A 22,276-nucleotide genomic window follows, 5' to 3' on the forward strand; every position below is an offset into this window, starting at 1 on the left:
GCAGCAGGTTAGGACTTCTGTTAGGCTATTTGGCAGGGAGGGAGTCTTTTTCAGTGGGGACTCGTTTTGTAGGTGGTGGGTACATTTGTAAATATTTTGGGTTAGGAGCACGTTCGCTTTCCCGTTTCACCTTGTGACTGGAGGTGTTTTCCATCATATTCAGAACCACGTGGTACGGAATTTGGCATTGCAGGAGTCGGGGTGGAAGGGTGGGAGATCTGTTAACCCTTTCACGACCCATGGCTAGTTTGGTGGGACTGTAGCTGAGCTCCGCCTGCCCCATAAAGGACAGATCTATGGGAGAAGCCCAGATTGGTGACCCACATTTCTCAAGGGTGGATCTTGATGTGTTACCATTGGGATTCCTTGGGCGCTAGAGAAAAAAAGTACAGATGCTTGTGCTCTGCTCCTGATTTGCCTAAATCACCGCTCTTGGGAAGGACTGCTGAAGTTCCCCGGGTGATTCTCGGTCATACTGCAGCGTGAGAATATTTGTCCCAGGTGCCTCAGGGACAGGACGATGGTGAAGCCAGTGCATGCCTAAAACTCTTTTTGGTAAGCTATTCCTTTGGGATGGAGAGGCTACTCACAGGGAGATCTGGGATCTTGGGCTCTGCCTGAGTATGGTGTAAAGGAGGGAGATTCTGCTCACTGGTTTATCAGAAGTGTTACCTTTGCATGGGATTTTCTTTTTGAGAGGAAGGGAATGGTTTAAAGCCACTTGGTGACATGAAAAAAAAAGAGGGGACAGAGGACAAAAGCAAATCTAGCTAAGCATTAACTTCCTTGGGGCTGATGCTAAAATGTTGCCCAGGTTTCAATTAGCAGAGCATCTTCTTCCCCATCCCTGGTCCGTCTTGAGTTGCTATGGCGGTAGGCACCCTGCTCTCTGGAAGGCCCACCCCTGCCACCTCCCCTTGGCAAGGGCTATCCTGTACTGTGGCTGAGCCCAGACCTGACTTCTCTACAGGCTCAGGGCTGCAGTGGCATAAAGTGGGACAGATTTTGGCAGGGAGGTGAGAACCTGCCACTCCGGGTGATTTATGCTTTCGAGATGTGTCAGGCAGCTCTGTCTTGGTCAGATGTTCTGCTCCCGTTCATATGCTTTGGACTGGATTCAGGAATGTTATGAGCAAAGGCAGAGCAGGTTATCCCACGCACAGACACACCGCTGTGTCACTTCCCTTTGGCACTAACTACCCAGTGTCCGTCTGTGGGTTTCCTTTGGTTGGGTCCTCCTAGAACAGGGTTTTTCAGAGTGCGTTCCACAGGCTTTCCTCACTGACGCTTGTTCCCATGTTTCCGGTTTGGTGAGTGAGGAAGATTATGGAATCTGTCATTCTGATAGAAAGTGTGAGAGGAGGACATGCTTTGGGCATAAGGGGATGTGTTCCCTTTGGTGCAAGGCAGGGAACAGGATAGATAGATAGAAGATTGCCAGTAAACACTTGCCAGGGGATCTGGGCTGAACATGACAAACTTGGGAGTCCATTCTCAGTGGTTTCCATTGTGTTTTTCTGGCTCCTTCTTTCTCTTCTAAATTTTGTTCCCTAGCGTGCCTGTTAAACTTGCTGACTCCTGAGCCCGGATCAGCTTCTCCCAGAAGTTTCAAGAAACTGCACTTTAGAAAAAAAAATTTAAATATGATATTTGTACAAGCTATGTGGGTGACACGTCTTTTTAAAATGTTATTATAACCTGAGATCCACCTGCTTAAATTTCAAAGCATATAATCCATTATCGTTGGCTTTGGTATGATGTTGTACAGCAGGTCCCTGCAGCTTATGCATCTTGCTTCACTAAAAGGTTATGCCCATTGATTAGTAACTCCCTCTTGGAAAAATATGGAATGCTTCCTCAACAGGGGTGTCCTCTTTGGACAGGGGCTGCTCTAATTTTCTTGGTATCTTTCCAGTTTTAGGATATGCACTACCGAAATGAGCAGATTTACTTGTCTGCTCGTGTGTGTGTACATATGTGTTTTTGCATGCTCAAGTTTGAGAACCACTGTGGAAAACTGAACACTTGGCTGCGGCTCATTTAGGGTCTTCTTACCATCTTGCTGCTCCCGGACAGCCCCCAACACATGCCCACGCATGCGCATAGGCACGGGGGCGCGTGCTCGCTCGCTCACACACGCATGCGCGCATGTACGCACGCGCACATGCGCACACACGGCTTCAGCCCCACCCCTCCCCGTGCAGTAAGAGCTCCCATGTAGGTTGAGACAACTGGCGGCACCTTCCAGCTCTCTTTCCTGTTGGTCCTCTTTTACATTCGTGGCCCATCGTAATCTGGGCATCACTTGGAGAGTCCGTCCTTCTGAAGCCTTCATTTTCATGAAAGCATTTCTGCTTTGAGAGGAAGCTGAAGGAATACAGAGCATTCACCAGCCACGGGTCTCCCTTTCTCCAAACCCTCTCCTGGCTGGCATTTGTCCTCCCACTCGAGACCACGCCATTCTTCGGTGTCCCTTGTCGTTGTCGGAGTAGGAACAGCATGAGGAGGTCTGTTCCCCAGCCTGGCAGACGTTTCTGCTGTGCTGCGTTTAATCTTACCATTTCACCAGACGGGGTTGTCCTTGAACGTGAGGGCAGCTCTGGTCTTACAGGTGAGCCCCTCTCTGTGGGACTTCCCAGGGTTTTTATCCCTGCTCTCTCAGAACCGGGGTTTTTGTTTTGCTTTTGTGTTTTTTCTTTCCTTTTTAGCTCCAAGCGACCTCATGTCAGTACAGATAGCTTTACCTGTCCGTCTTCTCCCGTCTGACCCAGCTCTTCTGCCTCAGAAGGCAGAGAGCTCAAGAAATAGGCTTCCCGCGCTGGGGTCCAAGGCAGCTGGGCATCTGGGCATAGTGCCCTCTGCCTCCCGGGGTCCTTACACAAAGACAGACACCCTTTGAAGACGTGGTCCTCTTCAAATCTTAACCAAAATGGTAGAGGGGCGCCTGCATGACACTGTCTTTTAAGCGTCCAACTCTTGGTTTCAGCTCAGGTGGTGATTTCGAGACCCCAGTCAGGTTCAATGTGGAGTCTGCTTGGGAATCTCTCTCCCTCTCCCTCTGCCCCTCCTGTTCTCTCTCTCTCTCTCTCAAATAAATAAATCTTTAAAAAAAAGAATGGTAGAGAAAGAGATGTGTCTCCCTCCTGGAAGCTGCATTGGTTTCCAGAAACCAATTTTCCTCCTGATCGTTGCCCTTCTTACTTATGTTTATGGCAAATCTAGGGGGTAAAGAATGGTGCTCATTATTCCTAACAATTAACTGTTGGATGCTACTTGACCAATCCATTATGTTTCCGTTTCCAAGGTGACTTTCTATAAATTATATAGTTTTTTTTTTTTTTAATTTTTTTAATGATTTTATTTATTTATTTGAGAGAGAGAGAGAGCATGAGAGGAGAGAGAGATCAGCGGGAGAAGCAGACTCCCCGCCGAGCAGGGAGTCCGATGTGGGACTCGATCCCAGGACTCCAGGATCATGACCCGAGCCGAAGGCAGTTGCCTAACCAACTGAGCCACCCAGGCGCCCCAAATTATATAGTTTTTAAAAACATTAAATTTAAAAATGGAAATATAATGACTTAATGAAATAGCATTGAATATATGATCCATGTAGAATACGGGTCATGTGTGTATGTATTCACATATGTATACACGTATAGTTTGTCAGTCTGTCTGTCTGTCTATGGATTGATAGTAAGCAATCATCTAGCACACTTTAGAGATGCTAGCTGCCTACTTTATCTCCATCTCTCTGGTAGTCCCATTTTGTTAGGAAGTGCAAACAGGTATTAATGTTAGTCTACATAAATTACATGAGATGAATAAGTCTGCTATTCAAAAAAGAAAGAAGGAAAAGGAAAGAAAAAAAAAAATAGGAGAGAGGAAGTTATTTTGTATTCCAGAGCAGCATAGACGAACTTAAAGGGCACCAGTCCTCTCCTCGTATTGATGGAAAGTCTCTATTATCTTTAGCAGCTGGTGACCCTTTGTGAAAGTTGAAAATGTCAACATTACTGAATCTTAAAAAGCACTCCCTGTACAGCCAAGGCTCGGCTCTATTCCACAAACATGGAATATGGGGATCTGAAGGTATTTGAAAAATCTGCACCAAATCCTAGGATGGTCCAATTTTTTTCTCCCACACCATGGCCTCCTGCCCTTTCGGATTTAAGTTAAGAACGGATTAGGTGTACCAAGCAAAGCCATTAGCCTTTCTTTTTATATTTTTATAAATGCAATACAAGTTCATTGTGGGAACCACTAAAATCTGACTTGTGCTGGATGCATGCCAGCCATGGAGGCCCGTGCCCATTCTCATTCCCTCCCCACCACAGTCCTTTATGTCCTTGCTCCTGCCTGCCCACACTGTCCATCCATCTCTGATTCAATGTCCCCAAGAGAGGATCGGGAGAAACTGTCAGGCCACCTCAAATCAAATAAATTGATGATAATCTGCATGTGGGCACAGGTGCATATCCCCGCCCTGCTGCTCTCTCGCACACACACATGCACACACAGCATGCACATGCCAAAAAAGGTGAATAAAAGGCAAACTTTTGGGACTCACACCCGTTGTAGCTTTCCTCTCCTTTAATTCTGGTGAGGGAAACGGGACTTCCGTGTCGCAGTCACTGTTACTCCTCTGGTGAATGGGGAGGCAGTGGTGATGGTAGGAGACTGGTACCTGGGCTGCCAGGTGTGTTTGCCACGTATTCCTCCAGCCGTGCCACCAGATTTTCCTCTTTGTAGTCCTCCCCGCCACCCGCGAGCCAAACCTTGGGTAAAGTTTACCCAAATACAATGCGACTTGTGTTCTTTTTTGTGGAGAGCACCCATGAGTCTGGGAGAGCAGTTTTTCTATATTAGTTTGATCCCCGTTCTTATAGAGCTGTTTTTTTTTTTTTTTACGATTTTATTTATTACTTGAGAGAAAGTGAGTGAGAGCAAGAGAGAGCTAGTGAGAGAGAGAGAGAGAGAGAGAGAGTGAGCATGAGCATGGGGAGGGAGAGGGAGAAACAGGTTCCCCGCTAAGCAGGGACCCTGATGTGGGGACTTGATCCCAGGACCCTGAGATCACAACCTGAGCTAAAGGCAAACCCTTAACCAACCGAGCCACCCAGATGCCCCCAGAGCTGTCTTTTTCTTAACGGTAGGTGGCTTTGCAGCAGTTTACCTTTGCACTCTATCTGAAACGTTTCTGGAACAGATTAATAGCATGAGAATACTGCCGGGGGAAGTAGTGAGCTAATTAAGAAAACAAACTTTCAGAGACAAACATTTAGCTGCATTTACATGATGTGTAAATTATTCGCGTCTCCATGATGTGCTAATCGCTCTTTACTTCTCAGCCCAGGCTGATTGGAAATCAGCCCACCCAACCTATGAATGTCCTTGATGGGGCTTCTCTTTTCTGGGTTTGTCGGCTGCACCAACCACAGAGACTTTTCTCTTTGTGTAAGAATACAGGCGCTCCTACCCACTGCACGTTCTGTGGCCGAATATACTTTGTCACCAGAGCATCCTGTCCCCCAGAAAAGAGACTGTCTGTGCTGATCCTTGGGGAGTGCTGTGCCATTGGCTCCCACCCTTCATCTGCTGGAACATCTTCTTGGTCTGTAAGCTCGTCCACTGAGACACAACCCATCCACGGTCCCACCTCCTGATTAACCTTTGCTGTCCTTCACGTGGCTTTCCATGAACCTGATCGGTGTCTGGGAGGCTTTAGTCTTGGCGAGGTGGGGCTTTCTTGAGGCAAAGGAGAGGAAGGCATGGGAGCACAGCGTGCCTACTGGTACACACTGTCCTCCTAAGCTTCTCCAGGCTCTTCCCTTCCCGAACCTGCTCATCTCTGGCGAGGCTTTTGCACTGGGTTGAAATGTGTGTGGCCAAAGACCAGGACTGGCTGGGCTGAGAAGACTGGCTGCTTTCGGGGGCTGAGTGGTTAACGTAATCAGAACCCATGGCCAGAAGACCATGTGGGCAACTGCGGATTTGCACGGGCAGCGAGCACTGGGTGAGAAGGTGGACCTCCGTCTGAGCTGGCAGGCCAAGTTTGAGCCCTCTTGGCCTTCAACTATCTGTTCTATTGGGCAGCACGGGGCAAAGTTTACAGAGCTAAGTCACCTGCAGCTGGCCTGTAGCTTTGGAATCGCAGGGTTCTGGCAGAGACTGGCGATAAGCAAGGCTAGGAAGATACAAGGAGCCTGAAGAATGGAGAGTGTCCAGAGCACTATGGGGAGGGTGGTCTCGGAAGAGGGCCTGCGCAGCAGCAGGGGCTGATGAAGTAGACCTTCCCAAGCCTGGTGCTGGGGGAAGACGAGGATATTAGGTGATCCAGTGGTTCTCATGCTGGTCCCCAGGGACTCTGGGGGCTGCATCTGTCCCCACGCAGGGGCCTTCAGAGATGCCCACTGGCAGCCTCCTCCCTGAGAGGTGTGGACCCGCTGGGTCTACAGCAAAGCTGGGAGTCTGGGTTTTCTAAAATTTTTCAGATGATTGCCACTTGAGACCAGTGTTCAGAAGTATCATTCCGGTCCTTTCAGGAGACTTTCCTGGCAGCAAGGCTCCTAGAGCAGGTGCGACCTCCCTAAAGCCTCTCCCTGTCCTTGCTTGGGAGTGAGCACAGGGAACCCCAAGCCACAGGGGGCGGGGGTGGGAGGAGGGTCCTGAGGCAGCTGCGTGGTAGAAGGAGCTTTCGTGCCCCAGATGCTTTGGAGAGTTAGTAGGCTGAGGGGCCTTGGGTATCTTGGGGAGGCGGAGGCTCTGCGGGAGGAGACAGCGGGTGCTGGAGGGACGGGTGGAGCCAGCCGCAAACACTCAAGTCAGGAGCTCAGGGTTGGACTGTCTGTCCCGCTACTTTCTGGCGGGGTCATCCTCTGGGTCACTCGCCAGCTGAAGGCTTCCTGTTTTAGACCATTTTTTTTTGGCTTCTGGTGACAGGAATCCACTCAACCAGCTGGAGCCAGATCAACTTGGGGAGAGATCCTGAAAGCTCTCAGAGTCGGGGTGGGGGGCACAGCAGCAACAGGCCTCGGGCTCTGGGCAGCGAGGCCGCACCATCGAGGTGGCCTCTCCAGTGGGTGTGTTTCCTCACGTGTTTGCTCGCGTGGCTGGGCTTCAGCCCATGGGCCAGTGTCCATGGCGCAATGTCCATAGCCCAGGGGCTCCAGTGAGCGGGCTTGAGTCACACGGGTCAGCCCCTGAGCTGACCACCGTGCCCCACAGACTAGATCAGGCTTACGGTCAGCGGCTGGGCTTGGAGAGGCCTCATGCTGAACCCAGCCCGGTCTTTGCTGGCTGAGCTCTGTATCTACTTAAGATGCAAAGGAGGCAGAGGGGAATAAAAATTCTACCCTCATTGCCAGCGAAGATTGGGTTAGAGGCAGGGGCTTTGATATGCGTCAGATCGGGATTTGTGATGGTGGGCTGCAGACTCAGGCCGATTTGCCCACCAGCTCGCAGACCTACTAGGGGACCCTGTGCACCGTGTTGCATGGAGGCCTAGACCAGAAGCGGGGCACCGTGGCACTCAGGGCAAGGGGGTGAGGCTGGGTGGATGTATTCGACAGAGAAACTCACTGTCTCCACAGGAAGGTGTGAAGGGTGGGACAAAAGGCCAGGAGTATTTAGGGGAAAGTCCCTCCTTAGGGAAACAGGAGTGGGAAAGAAGCATTCTATACCCCACCCAGCAAGGGGTAGAAGGGTCAGTTCTATGAAGAAGGCAGAGCCTGGAATAATGGCTGGGTGGCTAGTGGAAAGGAAGAATGTTGGGGTAGATCACCGAGCTAACCTATTCTGTACCTGTAACATAGGATTTGAAAGAACCTATCTCATAGGGTTGCTTCTAGGGTTAAAGATAAGTTCTCCCTGTGGCTAAGTGACAGTTGAACTTGAATTGGGGAAGGAGAGGAGGTCATGAGGCAAAGTCCTGGGGTCATCTGGGGCTCCCATGCATCATGGTGGGGTCGGTGATTACATAAGCCTTTGAGGGTTAGATTATCCTTTTTTTAGGTGGTTCTCCACTGTTCCTGGAACTGCTCTTCCCTCCTCTTTCTTTTCTTTGTCCCCTGGTAGGGATGAGGTCTTCTGTTAGTGGGCACCTCTAATAATAAGCCGGAAAATGTTCACAGTGAGATTTGTCTAGTTCCACCATTGCACACTGTTTCCTAGAAATGCAGGTATGCTGATCTCAGGCTTGTCCCTTGGTTTACCAAGCCCTGGCCAGTCTGGATGGGCCACACAAAGCTCGGAGTATTGTGGGAGAGGATAGACAGCCCTCAGCCATGTCAAGCAAACCATGGCATGGGCACCACGAGGGTGTCTTCTCCATAGGACACAGCATTCTGTCATGGTGGCCACTCTCTGGACCCTTCTTCCGTTAGTCAAACTGACCAGTGACATCCATGGTGATTCACATGTAGCTGGATTATCCACACCAGCTGCTGGGTGGACCCAGGTAATTAACTTCCTCGAGGAACAGAAAGGCTTTGGAATAATTCTCATGAGGGCCACCAGTGACCAAGAGATAACGAATCTTAAAGAAATCTTTAAAATCCTGCTTTGAATAGTCTATATCAGGAGCCGGTAGAGGACGGCCTGCAGGCCCGATGTGGGCTGCTACCAGTTTTTGTAAAAAGAGTTTTATTGGAACACAGACATACAAACTCATTTCCGTGTTGTCTCTGGCCCCCTTTGGTGCTACAACGACAGACTTGAGTAGTTTGCCAGAAAGACTGTACAAGCCACAAAGTCCAAAATATTTATTATCTGGACGTTTACCAAAAAAGTTTGTTGACCCTCAAGAAGTATGGCTATAAAATAGGCATTTGGATAAATGAATGTTGGTCTGTCAGTGGGTAGGATGCTGCAGAACGAGGGTCTTAACCTTAAATAAAAGCATAAACTCTCTGAAAATACGTGCAAAATGTCCTATATAGATGTGTGTGGACACTTTCCTGGGAAAGAGTGCTGTTGGCTTTCGTTTTCCATTCCACAAATATTTAAGTACCTCTCTGTGCCAGGCACTGTTCTTGGCACTAGAGGTACAGCTATGAGCAGATGTACTCAGGCCCTCCCAGTACTCACAGACCCAAGAGGTCGTGGACCTGCACACAGACAGCAAAAAAGTGATGCCCTAGAAAATGGCTAAATATCATGGAAATCAGGCTGCAGAAGAACCTCCCCCAACAGCCTCCTCCCCACCTCCACCCCCCCAGCCTCCTCTCTACCCCCTACCCTCACCCCTTACCCTCACCCCCATTCTCACCTCCTCCCCACCCCCTACCCTCACACCCCACCCCACCTCATCCCCTCCCAGCCTCCTCCCCACCGCCTACCCTCACCTCTACCCCACCATACACATATTCTTTCTAATACAGCGTTCACATTGAGCCCAAGAAGGAAGGGCTTAGAAACCACCCTGAAAATAACATTTATATCATGGAAGTCTCAGAACAACAAATATTGACCCTTATAAGTTCAACCAACATTTAGCCAATTGTAAAGCGCCTGTTTGGAATTTCTTCCCAGCTTGCTTTTATTACTCTCCACGCCAAAGCCCACTGGAGCCATGGGAAGTAACTGGTTGTGCCAGACTCTGAAATGATTTGGACAATCCACACATCTCTTCTTCTAAAGAGAAACAAATCTTGAGTCTATATACTTAGGTTCAATATAACCTAAATTATAGATTTGGCTGCTAAAACTTCTGCATCGTTCCCGTCTTGACCTCTGGCAGGTCATGGACATTTGGTTGAGCACCGTTGACATGGGAGACTGTAGTATGATCTGGACTGTGTTCACACTTGACTGCTACGTGAAGTCACATTTCAGGACCATTGGTCCACCTAACATGTGTGTGTGCAAGTCTCTACAGATACAGTAGAAATAGAAACAAGATTGTCACAAGTTTTTTGAAGGTGGTCGCCTCTGCATAGTGAAGGATTTTTTTTTTTTTTTTTAGTTTTCTTTTGCCCTTATCCATATATTCTGTATTTCCTGTAACGTATGGGGAGTTCTTGTATTGTCAGAAAATATTTTAATACATTCAGAGGGAAAATAATGCTTTTCATTTTAGGGCACAGAGAGATGTCAGTTCCTCTGGGCAATGAATTTGCTCCCAGTGTGGTGGACATTCTTACTTTATGAACAGTTGGAACGTGCTGGCCTGAAGCTCATCGTGGGGAATTTCTTGAGCTGGAACGGAGCTCAGTGAACACCGGTGATGGAAATAGCTCCTCTCTCCTACTCACCCTGGATGAGTGATCAAGTAGGCCAGCTGTGGCAGAGCAGAGGATCTGGAACGGGCCCTGAAGTCTGCTCATTTGCAGTTGGAAGAAGCTGAGACTCGTAGAGGTTGAAACCTGTGTAGGGTTGTATACATAAAATTGGAGAAAGAGCTGACCTGAGAATGCTATGTTATGGTTTAATTCATTTAATTGTGGCTTTCTAAAGAAAGCAGGAAACCTGGTGCAAACTTAATAAAGGCCAGCGTATCAGAGACCTGGATGTCCAAGAACAAGCGTAGAGCTCCCATATGGTAGTCTTCCCTACTCCTTCCTTCCCTCTCTCCCTCCTTCTCCCCATTTAGCAGCTTTGCTTCTGAGCGCCTTGACTATGTTGGAGACTCTCCCTTCCCCCCATCTCGGGCATCTTGGTGGAAGACAGAGCCTGGCTGTCAGGATAGAAGTTGGACTTCCAGCCTCCCTTGGAGCTCGCGCTGATTGTGGCTTGGCCAGTTGGATGCACCTGCTAGCAAAGTCACTCCAGCAGGAGCGGCCCGCATTCAGTGTCGGGGCATTTGGCGTCCAGCACTGAGGACAGAGATGCTGCCACGTGGGTGTATGGTGGCATTTTGGACATGGTCTCCCTTGGCTCTGTCGGGGTTCCAGGGTGGGTTCTGCAGAGTTCCACGAGCCCCCCAGCACACTCCCGGGGATTGACTTGGCTTCTGTTGTCCTTCACTGTGCCTGATAGACTGTCCCTGCTGAACGTGGACGTGGACTTTGGTTCTCCCCAGCACCCAGGTGAAGTCTCAGCTCTCTGTCCTTCTTGTAACAAAGACAAAGAAAAAAACCCTAAATCTTCAGACTGGTGCTTATCTTTTCCTTTCTTTATTGTCTCCAGTGATTACCCTGTGTTCCACGCTCACCTATTTGTATCCCAAAAAGCCAGAAAATCCCCCCCTAACTGAGAAATATTTATGCAGTTTGAGTCACACCTGAACCTTTCCAGCACCTCATTTTACTTTAAATTATGTGGCCTGGGACAAAAGGAAGATTTCGTTTCCTCTAGTCATTTGCAGATGGTGGTGCCGTGTGTGAGCGCCCGCCACGCGTGCCCTCTCTGGCTGTAGCAGCTGACGGTGCTCCCTGCTGGTGTCGGGTTTGATTCCTGGTGACTGGCTCCGAGGACAAGAGATCTACTGGGAGGTAGAAATAGAGAGAGGGTTTATGTAGACAGAAACCCTGCAGAGACCCACGGAAGATGAGAGGATACCTTGGTTTTGGGGGAATTGATTTTTCTCTCAGTTCTTCTGCTGGTGGTTGTCTTTCCTTGTGATGGTCCATATCCTCTTAAAAAAAAAAAAAAAGGGATTTTCATTTGATAAGGAAGTGATGGTTTCTATCAAGACAATGCAATGACTTTTCACCTTCTAGTCTTAAATTCCTTTGCCTTCCCCACTGTGTGTTTGGCAACATCCTTTCTTCTTAGGTGCCCAGAGAGAACTAAGGATCAGGCATATCCCTGTGTATGACCTCGAGATCTCTAACTGGGTGGTAATATTTTGACTGACATGACTTTAGAGACTGAGGAAGTACCTGGATAAAGTAGTACTTTTGTGGTCTCAAACATTAATTTTCAAAATTCAGTCTATATCAGAATTACCTTGGGGGTGAGGGCAGGGGAGGGCACAGGGTGGGGGCGGGTTCCTGGGCCCCTCTCCCACAGGTTCTAACCCAGCAGCTCTAGCATGGGCTCCAGAAGCTGGGTTTTGTAAGTTCTCACTATGAACCAGCAATGGATGGTGTTTACTCCACACTAGGAGATACAGTAGTCTAGGCTGTTCATCTTTATTCTCAGAACCAGAAGGGATGGCAGAACAGTATTACCTCAAAAGGGGAAAGTAAGCCAAGCGACTATAAAGTTAATATTAGCTGTTGGACGGGAGCCTTGAAGTGGGTGCTGTTCTGCTGGACGCCCCCTCCCTGACCTGATTGTCGACAACCACGTAAGTCAAGTGCACAGCTCCCATCTTTCTGGAGTCGGCTGAGAGACCTTGGCAAAGCTCTTGTAAGCACTGGTGTTCTGCGGGATGCCCTTTCTCTCTCTCTGATGGGCTGGGACTTTTGGGCAGCAAATGTCATCTGCTGGGGACACTCCCCCGAAGGCTTTGATGACCCCCTTCCCCATGGGGGCATTTGTGCTGAACACACATGTGCAGGGTGAACTAAGAGTGGGCGAGACGGCTCTGGAGCCCACCTGGGATTTATTCTTAGACCCCAGTCCCTTCATCAGGAAGGAGTTCCTGTTGCTTCACTGGTCGTTCGTGCCTTCCCAGCAGAAGCGCTGACCGGGTAGGTGGCCGTTTCAGACTTACTGGGTGTTTTGGCTCCTTTGCCTAAGAGTAGAAATTATTACCTTAGGGGCACCTGGGTGGCTCAGAGGGTTAAAGCCGCTGCCTTCAGCTCAGGTCTTGATCTCAGGGTCTTGGGATGGAGCCCCGCATCGGGCTCTCTGCTCAGCAGGGGGCCTGCTCCCTCCTCTCTCTCTGCCTGCCTCTCTGCCTACTTATGATCTCTGTCTGTCAAATAAATGAATAAAATCTTAAAAAAAAAAAGGAAATTATTACCTTAATTAGACATCTAGAACAGGCAATGTTTTAGGGGGTAGTCTGCTTAATGGATGAGAAATCTTTCGCTAAGAGTGAACCCATCTCTTCTTCTGATGTATATTTAATTTTTACCAGTTATGCAGATCTGTTTGGGTCTGCGTTGTCACTAAGCAGTTGCTGGCCCAGTTGCAAGCGTCATGGTTAAGGCGTGGATTACTTTCAGTGCCTGGGAACTATGGACTGAAAGGACAAGGCAGTCAAGTCAGCCTCCTTACCCAGGCAGCATCTGACCCTCTGATAACCGTGTGGCTGGTGATCTTTAGAATGATGAATGGAGATATCTATTCTAGTTACAGAGATTGTAAATAGGTTTTGCATCCTATTTCTGAAATTCCAGATGCTTCTCTGCTCAAAGATTAATAGCTAAGCCTAATAAGTGCTTCCGTTATCTTCCCATGAAGTTCCCTTCATCTCCAGGGGCATCTTTTCCTGCTCTGGCATGAGCCATGCAGTACCTCCATGCAGTAGGGAGTGTGTGGCTGCTTTCAGAGTAGTGCAGTGAGTCAGTGCAGCGTCTTCCCACCCTAGAACTCAGACCCTGAATGGGGCACAAGTAGGACTGTCTGATAAAATACAGGTATCCAGTTAAGTTTTAATTCCAAGTGAAGAATACTTTTTAGCATAAGTATACACCAGGCAATATTTGGGATATACTTATACTAAAATGAAAGTTTCATTTTATCTGAAACTCCGGTACAGCTGAGCACCTGGTCTTTTTGTTTGCTGAATCTGGAAGCCCTCGCAAGGATCCTGTCCACACTAGATTCGTCTCACCATATATATAATGTTTATAGGACTGCCGTGTTGCTTACAAGAATCCCAGGTTGTTGCGTGGGAAGAAGACCAGAGAAGCAAGAGAACCTCTCACATACCCTGCTTTTGAAAAATGTAGCATTTCGATATTGAGAGAGAAAAGTAGCTTTCAGGCCATACCAGCTAGTGGCATAAATAGAACAGATGACCCCCCCACAAAGACACTTTTTTTTTTAAGGCACTTTTTTTTTTTTTTTTAAAGATTTTATTTATTTGACAGACAGAGATCACATGTAGGCAGAGAGGCAGGCAGAGAGAGAGAGAGAGGAGGAAGCAGGCTCTCCACCGAGCAGAGAGCCCGATGCGGGGCTCGATCCCAGGACCCTGAGATCATGACCTGAGCCGAAGGCAGAGGCCTTAACCCACTGAGCCACCCAGGTGCCCCTTAAGGCACTTTTTTTAAGGAACTTTTAAAATGGAGGCTAGAGGGGCGCCTGGGTGGCTCAGTTGGTTAAGCAGCCAGCTCTTGGTTTCAGTTCAGGTCATGACCTCAGGGTCATGGGATTGAGGCCCACGTCAGGTTCTTTGCCAAGCAGAGAGTCTGCTTGAGGATTCTCTCCCTTCCTCTCCCTCTGCCCCTCCCGCCGCTCATGCTTGCATGTGCTCTCTCTCTCTCTCTCTCTGAAATAAATAAATAAGTCTTTAAAAAATAAATAAAATGGAGGCTAGAGCCCCAAGTTGGCCAGGTGGAGACATCTGTGTAAGATGTATCCGGCGTGTGAGAATTCCTGCCGCTCTCACTGGCCATCGGCGGGCAAGAGTGGATCACTGGAAAATCACCCATGGTGGTGAGGAGTTAGCTAATGGTGTATCATTAGAGAAGGCTCGTTTAGACAGAGGACCTTGCACAAAGGAGGAAAGAAATATTCCTGAAACTTTGAAATGTGTTCCACCTCACCTGTAGCCAAAGAAACACAAACTAAGGGAAATGTCATTTCCTTCATAAAGGAGTACATTTATTTTTAAATGCGAAAGACCCATGCTGACCAAGAAATGCCAGGACGAGAACTTGCAGACTCTGCTTCACAGGAGTGGAAATGGCATGGCCTTTCTGGAAACTAATTAGCCAAATGTATCACAGCCCTCTGATCAGCACTTCCACTTCTGGGAATTTTGTTCAAATTTCTCGTTGTTTATACAGGTAAAAGGTTTTGCAGTGATATTTATAGAAATAAGATTAGAAATAGCCTAAATGCCCAATAGTATGAGAATGTAAATAATAATGTGTATTGCTTGAAATGCCTGTTAGAGTTTCCAGTCACAGAACGGGAAATGCTTATGTTACGTTTCGCCAGAACAGAAAGCAGTCTACGGCTGTATAATAGGATATCTCCGTTAAGTGAAAACCGTACAAAAAAGGCATTGAAGGAAATACACCGAACTCAGATATATAGGCATTTTTAGGTGATGTGATTATGTGCGATTTAAATTTGCTTCTGTATATTTTCAGGGTTTCCAAGATTGCTTTGATACGCACTTATATCTCTGTAGTCAGAGTGGGGTGAGTGGTGGGAGTTACTGCATTCGGGAGTTAACTGCAATGGTTGAGGGGGTTGAATGTCTGGCCAGCCCTGCCTTGACTACTGAAGCCCATCAAACTTATTAAATGGACAACACTTAAATGAATGGCGTGCTGTTGGCTTTCTGCCAGGACTTCACATGAGCGGCATATATACTGGCATTTCCAAGGGCTTTGGGAGGACCTAAGGGTGAATAGCCTGGTAGGGCTCAGGGAGGCTAAGGAACTTCTCCCCGGGGGAAGGCACCACGAGCATCCTCTTGGCTGCCCAGTTTGCATGGAGAGGGAGACTGTACCCTATTGCTAGCTTCCAGCACTCAGACCTCCCCACTTCCTGACAGCTGAGTCCCACGTCAAGTGCCCAGTGGGTTCTAAAGACGGCATTTGAGACAAAAACGTCCAAGAGCCAAAATGACCCGCTCAAACATCCTTTTTCTCCCTTAAACCACCAAGACCTGCCCCTCCCCCAGAACATCAAAAGCCAAAAATTAAATTTTCTTACCATTTTCAACAAACACCTCTCTTTCTGGGAGCTTGAAGCCTAAATCACTTTGAACAGATAGTGGAGGGGAGAAAGGGAGCTATGGATCCATGAAGGGAATTTTCATGTTTTATCTTCAAAGGCGTGGACCTGCATTTGCATTTGTAAAATGCACCTGTGGTACAGCTCCGCCATGGTTCAATTTTAGCAAACCGTTTCTTGGCCAGCAGAGCACATGGAAGATGGAAGGGTTGTTGCGCAGAGATTACCCATCGGCAATAGGAACCTTTCCTCACATGCTGGGATGTGTTTCCTGGGAGAGGTCAGCCCTATGCTCCCATGGTCCATATGAATCATGAAGCCATAAAACATTTAGTGCCTGAGGTCAAGAAGGTACACCCCCTGGGTGAGTGCCCGTTCTGGGCGGTCGGGAGCAAAAAGAGTATGCCCCTCTGTGGCAAGACGGGGCACTGCATCTTTTAGTATCTGGAAAAGAGTGCCCATTCCAACTTGAATAGAAAGGAATGGTTTTGCAGATGATGGGCTCAGAACTAAGCAAAATTCCCTCAAGGCATTAAAAACTAAAGCCACAAAGGCTGAGGAATGTAGGAGATATTTCTGTAGTTTTACGTGAAGCAAGCGAAATATGAAACTGTACATTAATATCAGTGTCATCAGTAGGAATCACTAATCTTCATTGTGCTTTTCATGTGCGAGGCACTGTGCACAAGCACTTTACCTGTGAATTTTAGTTCTCTTAACAACCTTACTAGGAAGATGTGATTATTAAACCCATTTTAGTACAAATGCAATGATACACAGAGACAGCATTTCCTTGAAGCCTTATGGCTAATGCTTGACAGAACCATCAACCTGTGGTTGACAGAGCTACAATCCCATGTTGGCAGAGCCGTGATCCTATGGTTGACAGAGCCACATCCTGTGGATGATAGAGCTGCATCCCGTGATTGACGGAGCTACATCCTGTGGTTGACAGAGCCATGATCCCAAGATTGGCTGAGCCACAATCCCATGGTTGGCAGAGCCATGATCCTGTGATTGACAGAGACACATCCTATGGCTGACAGAGCCATAATCCCATGTTGGCAGAGCCATGATCCCATGGTTGACAGAGCCACCATCCCATGGCTGGCAGACCCATGACCCCATGGTTAACAGAGCCACAATCCCATCTTGGGAGAGCCAGGATCCCATGGTTGGCAGCCATGATCCTGTGATTGGCAGAGCCACATCCTGTGGTTCGCAGAGCCGCATCCCATGGTTGACAGAGCCACATCTCATGGCAGGCAATGTGTGATGCTGCAGGTGTTCTCCTCACCATTTGCACTGACTGCAAATCTGTAAAATGTGAACGTGCATGAACTGGACAAAGGGTGGGAACAAACGATAGTCATTGTGGTAGGGATATTAGGGACTTTTTCTTTAAAGGAGTTATGTTTACAGCTTTATAAAAGGGAAACAGTATGCAAGTGGATAGGTTTAGAGACAGTCATAGTCTTTAGTTTTGGATGTCTTTGAGCTGAAGGGTCATCTGCCAAGACTGGGAGAACCACTGGGCTCTTAAATTTCCATGGGACTGTCAAGAAGGGGCTCCATGGGCCTTGATTTCTCTACGTGCCGAGGCTGATGCTAACTCATTTTGAGTCATTATTTCATGTTCAGATTCAGCATTAATTACATAACGGAAGTCATGCTAATCCCATAAATGATTATAGAAACAGAACCAAATACTTAGCAGGCTTTGTCACACTCATGATGATAATTGGATTTCTTTCCCCAAATCATTCTGATTCTCTGGGAAACAAGAAAGAAGAGAAAATAGAAGTAAATAGATCCTCCTCTCTTCCTGCTCCGGATCAGTCTTTTGATCTTGCTTGTGCATATCTAGTACATAGTGAGTACGGATCGCTGACGACTCTTCATTTTATGTTTTATAAATGGGGTTTAGAAAGAAGGTGTTTCTCCAGAGGTTTGAAGTTTTCTGTTTTTATCCGATGAGGAGTTGCCTATTTATGCTAATTCAACCAGATCATTTCCATTGATGTCTTGGGGATATTTTCAAAGCTCTCATGGCTGGTGATCTGTTAATTAACGTTGCAGCATTCACTGGGGACTGAGGTTCCATCATTGGGCCCTATTAGATTTGGCCAGTTACATCATTAGGACAATATCCTGTGTCCTTGGGGGCCTGGGCTCATGGGGTATGAAAATAGAGGTTAACATAGCTTTCATCTTTTTTTTTTAAAGATTTTATTTATTTATTTGACAGACAGAGATCACAAGCAGGCAGAGAGGCAGGCAGAGAGAGAGAGGAGGAAGCAGGCCCTCCGCGGAGCAGAGAGCCCGATGCGGGGCTCGATCCCAGGACCCTGAGATCATGACCTGAGCCGAAGGAAGGCAGAGGCTTTAACCCACTGAGCCACCCAGGCGTCCCATAACTTTCATCTTACATGGTGTTCTCAGTCTGAGGTCCTTGAATCCATAAGGATTCAAAAATTTTTTAAATTTTTTTTTTTTTTCCGGAGAGAGGATCATAGCTTCCACCGTACTTTCCCGAGTGGGTGCTGATGCCCAGTGGTTCAGAGCGTCTGATCCAGAGGCTTCAGCACTTCTTGCTTCACTGGGAAGGAAGTCAGACCCGAGGAGGATGGGGTGTCCCCAGGCAGCCGGGTTCAAGATGGCCCGCCAGACTAGGGACAACTTTGCCCTGTGATACGACGTGCTGGGATGAGAATCACACGCGTGATTGTGTGAACATGTCACCTAAGTTCACTCTGTGATTCAGCAGGAGGAATGAGCCTTGGATAGGTCTCTCCGTTCCCCTGTGGTCCTCAAATGCAGCAATGCCGTGCCTCGCCAGAAAAGATGAAATTGGAGGACGACAAGCCAAGCCCCAGCAGTGGGTCTCTTCTTTGTGTGGATTCTTAGATGCTGGAGCCTAAATTTAAAAAAACAAAAAAAAAAACAAAAACAAAAAACCCTAAAAAAACTCTTTTGATGATGGACAGCTTTGTAGTCTTTTCTTCTACCTTCCTGGAAGAATCATAACCCTGTGCTCCATGCCTGGTGTTTTCTACTTACAGCTGTTTTTACACTTGGAAATAGTAGTGCTGAGGGGTTAAGAAGCACTGCTTTTTGCATCCTTTTCAGGTTTGTCTGCGAGTGGGAATGACTATAGATAGGAGATTTCCACGGAACCTTTCCCATGTCTGGGATCATGGGATCCAAGCTCACCCGACCCTCTGTGCACCCTGAACATTTCCATGCTAACCGTCTGGGAATTCTAGCCCCCCAGTATCATGGCAGGGACTGCTCTCACTGTCCTTCTTGGGGAGCAGGGGAGCATATCAACACTCCATCTGGTCCACCCCAAATCAACAACGGGACCCTGGTTGGAAGGTTGCCTCTGCGGGCAAAGACCTGACTTGACTCCAGTATGAGTCCACCTGGGGCAGGTTGTGCGGCCGGGGACCAGTTCACTCCAGCTCTCAGCTCTTCAGGCTCTTTATTTTTTAGAAGGAATGAGCTCTGCTTAATCCTTGGAAGAATTAAGGAAAAGTTCTCAGTCCCACTGATCAGTTGATGTCACTGATGCCATCTTGTATTTCTGAGCTGACATTGGCTGTTGCATTTCTGAATGACCTTCCTCTTTGCCGATCCTACTTCAGAAGTTCCCAGGCCTTTCCCCTCCCAGCAGATCTCACAGGTTCTGGTCACTGTGGCCCACCTGGGGCTTGGCAGTTGCCTCCGTGAGGCGGTCATCTTTAGCCTCTGATGCCGGGGTTCTGCTTCTTGGCATGCGGTGGTTGAACTTGTCTTGCCAGGAGAGGCAAGAAGATGCCTTGCTCAGGAGGTATCCGTACCCTCTGTAGTGATATATTTGGACTAATTTTCCTCATTGCAGACTCATTAGAGGCTGTTACTGAGTAGGGGCTTATTGACCTTGAACAAGTACGTCAGGTGTTCACACCCCCCCCACCATGTCCCACTGGGGAAGGCGCCAACAGCAGCTTTCACACGCTGGGACCCCAAGGCAGAGCGTGCAGTTTTACCTCCATTAACAACTTTTTCTGCTTCTCGATCGTTCCTACTGAGCAGGAGTGCGCAGCTGGAATTCTTGAACAGTGCCCTCATCCGTGTTGCTGTGTATTACCTGCGGGAGAGTCAGAGTCCGATCCTTTTGTGACCCTGACAAAGAGAAGCACCTGCTTCAGAGACTGTCAGAGAGTAGGCATTTCTGCCCTTGAATTGAAAGGAATTCTCCATGTCTTCCATGTCTATTGTCTTTTCAATTGTAAAATCCCAAAGGGAAGAGTCATGTTACCCCTGCCCCCCACCCCATCAACTCCTCCTGGAAGCCTGGGGCCGGTGTGTGTACTCAGAGGAAGCCCCGTGAATTGGTGGTGTTTTCGGCCGGGGCCGGGAGGAAGGCAAGTGGCCTCCACCACCATATGGCGTAGGTCCTGGACAGCCCTCGGGCCTGCTTTGCTTGTATCTTTAGTGTTCATGGGCTTGAGGTCGCACAGGTTTACTCCGTTTTCTGCCCAGCCTCTGTGGCCTGAGTCGTCAAGTATTGTCACCATAAAAGTTGACACCCTGTGGGTGTCAAGAAACAGGTGTGCGCACGTGCACAAAGGATTTGTGGTATATGAGGTACCAGGTGACACTCCCATGCTTGTGTGTACACACACACACACGAACACATGCATGGCGTGGAAACCCCGCCGTGAGAGTTTAGCTCCAAAAGAAAATGGGTCGGGACGTGGGGATGCCGGGGTCTGCCTGCCTTTGGCCCTTGCTTCCTCCTCCAGCGGACCTGCTGGATATGAGGGAACAAACTGGTCTTCAAAAGGAGTGTTTTGGTTTTGTTTTTATTTTTGTTCTTTTCCTGTTTTGGAAATAGAAAGCGGTGTTCACTTAGTCAGGTTCCTCTGAAAAGGGCATCAAAGCCCCGATCCAGTTTATGTAGCGAGATCTGGTCTTTAAGTGAAGCGCTTGAGAGGGAAAGGTAAACCACCCTACCTTGCTTTACAGCAAAGCAGTAGGGAGAGGCCTGCCAGAGGCCCACGGTCAAGGCCAAAGGAGTCCTTACAGTTGCCCTTACTTCTTAATTGACCTTGGGAAACATTTTTGCGACTTTCGGCTTAGAGATGAGAATTCTTTTGCTTGTGGAAAATTTATCAAGAAAGGAAGTAGAAGCACCATAGAGAGTCCCTCCTACCGTTCAAGTTGATGACCGTGGACTTCTGTGACCAGTGGCCCCCCACACAGCTGAGTGTCCATCAAGCTTCTGCTGTTTCCTGCAGTCATAGGAGCCACACTGTTTATTGTCCCAACCAGGACACTTTGAGCATGAAAGGGGACACTCCTAGTCTCCCTGGGATGGCGATCCCAGACTGGGAGGTATGGTTGCCCTGCTTGTGATGGGGGTTGTGCAGACACAGTCAGGTGTCCCATCCGTTATGACTCTCAGGTTCTCGTGTTCACTCAGGATAGACTCTCCTTTCTGTTCCTGCCACCACGTGTCTGCCATTTGCTCAAGACTCTGCTCCTCCGGACGCCGCTCCCGCAGACGTATCCACACAGCGCGCCACCACGGGCTGAGTGCTCAGCCTCAGACTGGGGCCATTTGCCTCCGTTAGGAATGAGCAGATAGGACCCGGGATGCCATAGGTAGTTGGCGCAATGTGGGTCTATGAAACAACACCCTTCAAATATACCCCCACAAAGGGAAGTTTGGCAGGAAGGTTAGCTCGTGAATCCAGTGGCTGGGTACCGTAGTCCACCCACGGGGTTCAAATGCCCTGTGACACCCAGGCTGCCATTTGCCTGTCTGTGTGTCCATCTGGCTGACCGGCCGGCTGCATCATTTCCCGTCTCAGCGTGCCTCTCTGCTTCTCCTTCCTTCTGTCATTTGTCAAGCTGCGTCCTTGTTCACTTCCTGCTTGGGACATCAGGCTGCCCGTACATGACCTTTTGGACTAAGAATCTGCACTTGAATCACCAGGCCCGTCCCCACTCCAGTCCCCCAGTCCCTGGGGAGGGAATCTGATTGGCTGGGCCTGGCATGTGGATGGGTTCCCATGAGGTGGCGTGGCTAGGAGAGCAGAGTCACCTACGGGGCGGGAGAGAGGGAACACGTGACAGCCACCACAGTCCACACCTGCGCACTTGGTAGCCGTTAAGCCCTTGCCTGGTGCCTCTCATTTAATCCTTGCATGACCCTGTGGGGTAGGTACCATTATTGTCTCGCTTTGTGACTCTGGAAACTAGGGCACAGAGAGGGTAAACAGCTAGTTTAGTGCCACACAGCAGATAAGTGGACAAGTCAGCAGGGAGCCCGGCAGCCTGGCTCCAGGATCTGAGCTCCTAATCACCACTCAGTATTGTTTCTCCCTAATAAGCATTGCCAGGGCACCCCCAGTTTCATCTTTTTTATCCTCTCCTATCCCTGTACACTGGGCATCGAGTGTCTACTCAGTGAGCATTTGCTGAGTGAGTGGATGAGCAGGCAAAGGAAGGGGGAGGAAGAAAGAAACAGAACACTGGG

At 48.5% G+C, this 22,276-nt stretch overlaps 1 protein-coding gene and 1 non-coding gene across 11 annotated transcripts in view; one reads left to right on the forward strand and one right to left on the reverse strand.

The window, feature by feature from the left end:
* SLC39A11 (solute carrier family 39 member 11) overlaps positions 1 to 22,276 on the forward strand; it is a 398,153-nt gene that overhangs the window by 242,909 nt on the left and 132,968 nt on the right. The window lies entirely within an intron of this gene.
* On the reverse strand, positions 1,839 to 1,943 carry LOC125088224 (U6 spliceosomal RNA). Its single transcript, XR_007123626.1, has one exon. It is a non-coding gene; the product is annotated as a U6 spliceosomal RNA (small nuclear RNA).

Source organism: Lutra lutra, chromosome 16 (genome assembly GCF_902655055.1).
Source record: "Lutra lutra chromosome 16, mLutLut1.2, whole genome shotgun sequence".
Classification (NCBI taxonomy): Eukaryota; Metazoa; Chordata; class Mammalia; order Carnivora; family Mustelidae; genus Lutra; species Lutra lutra.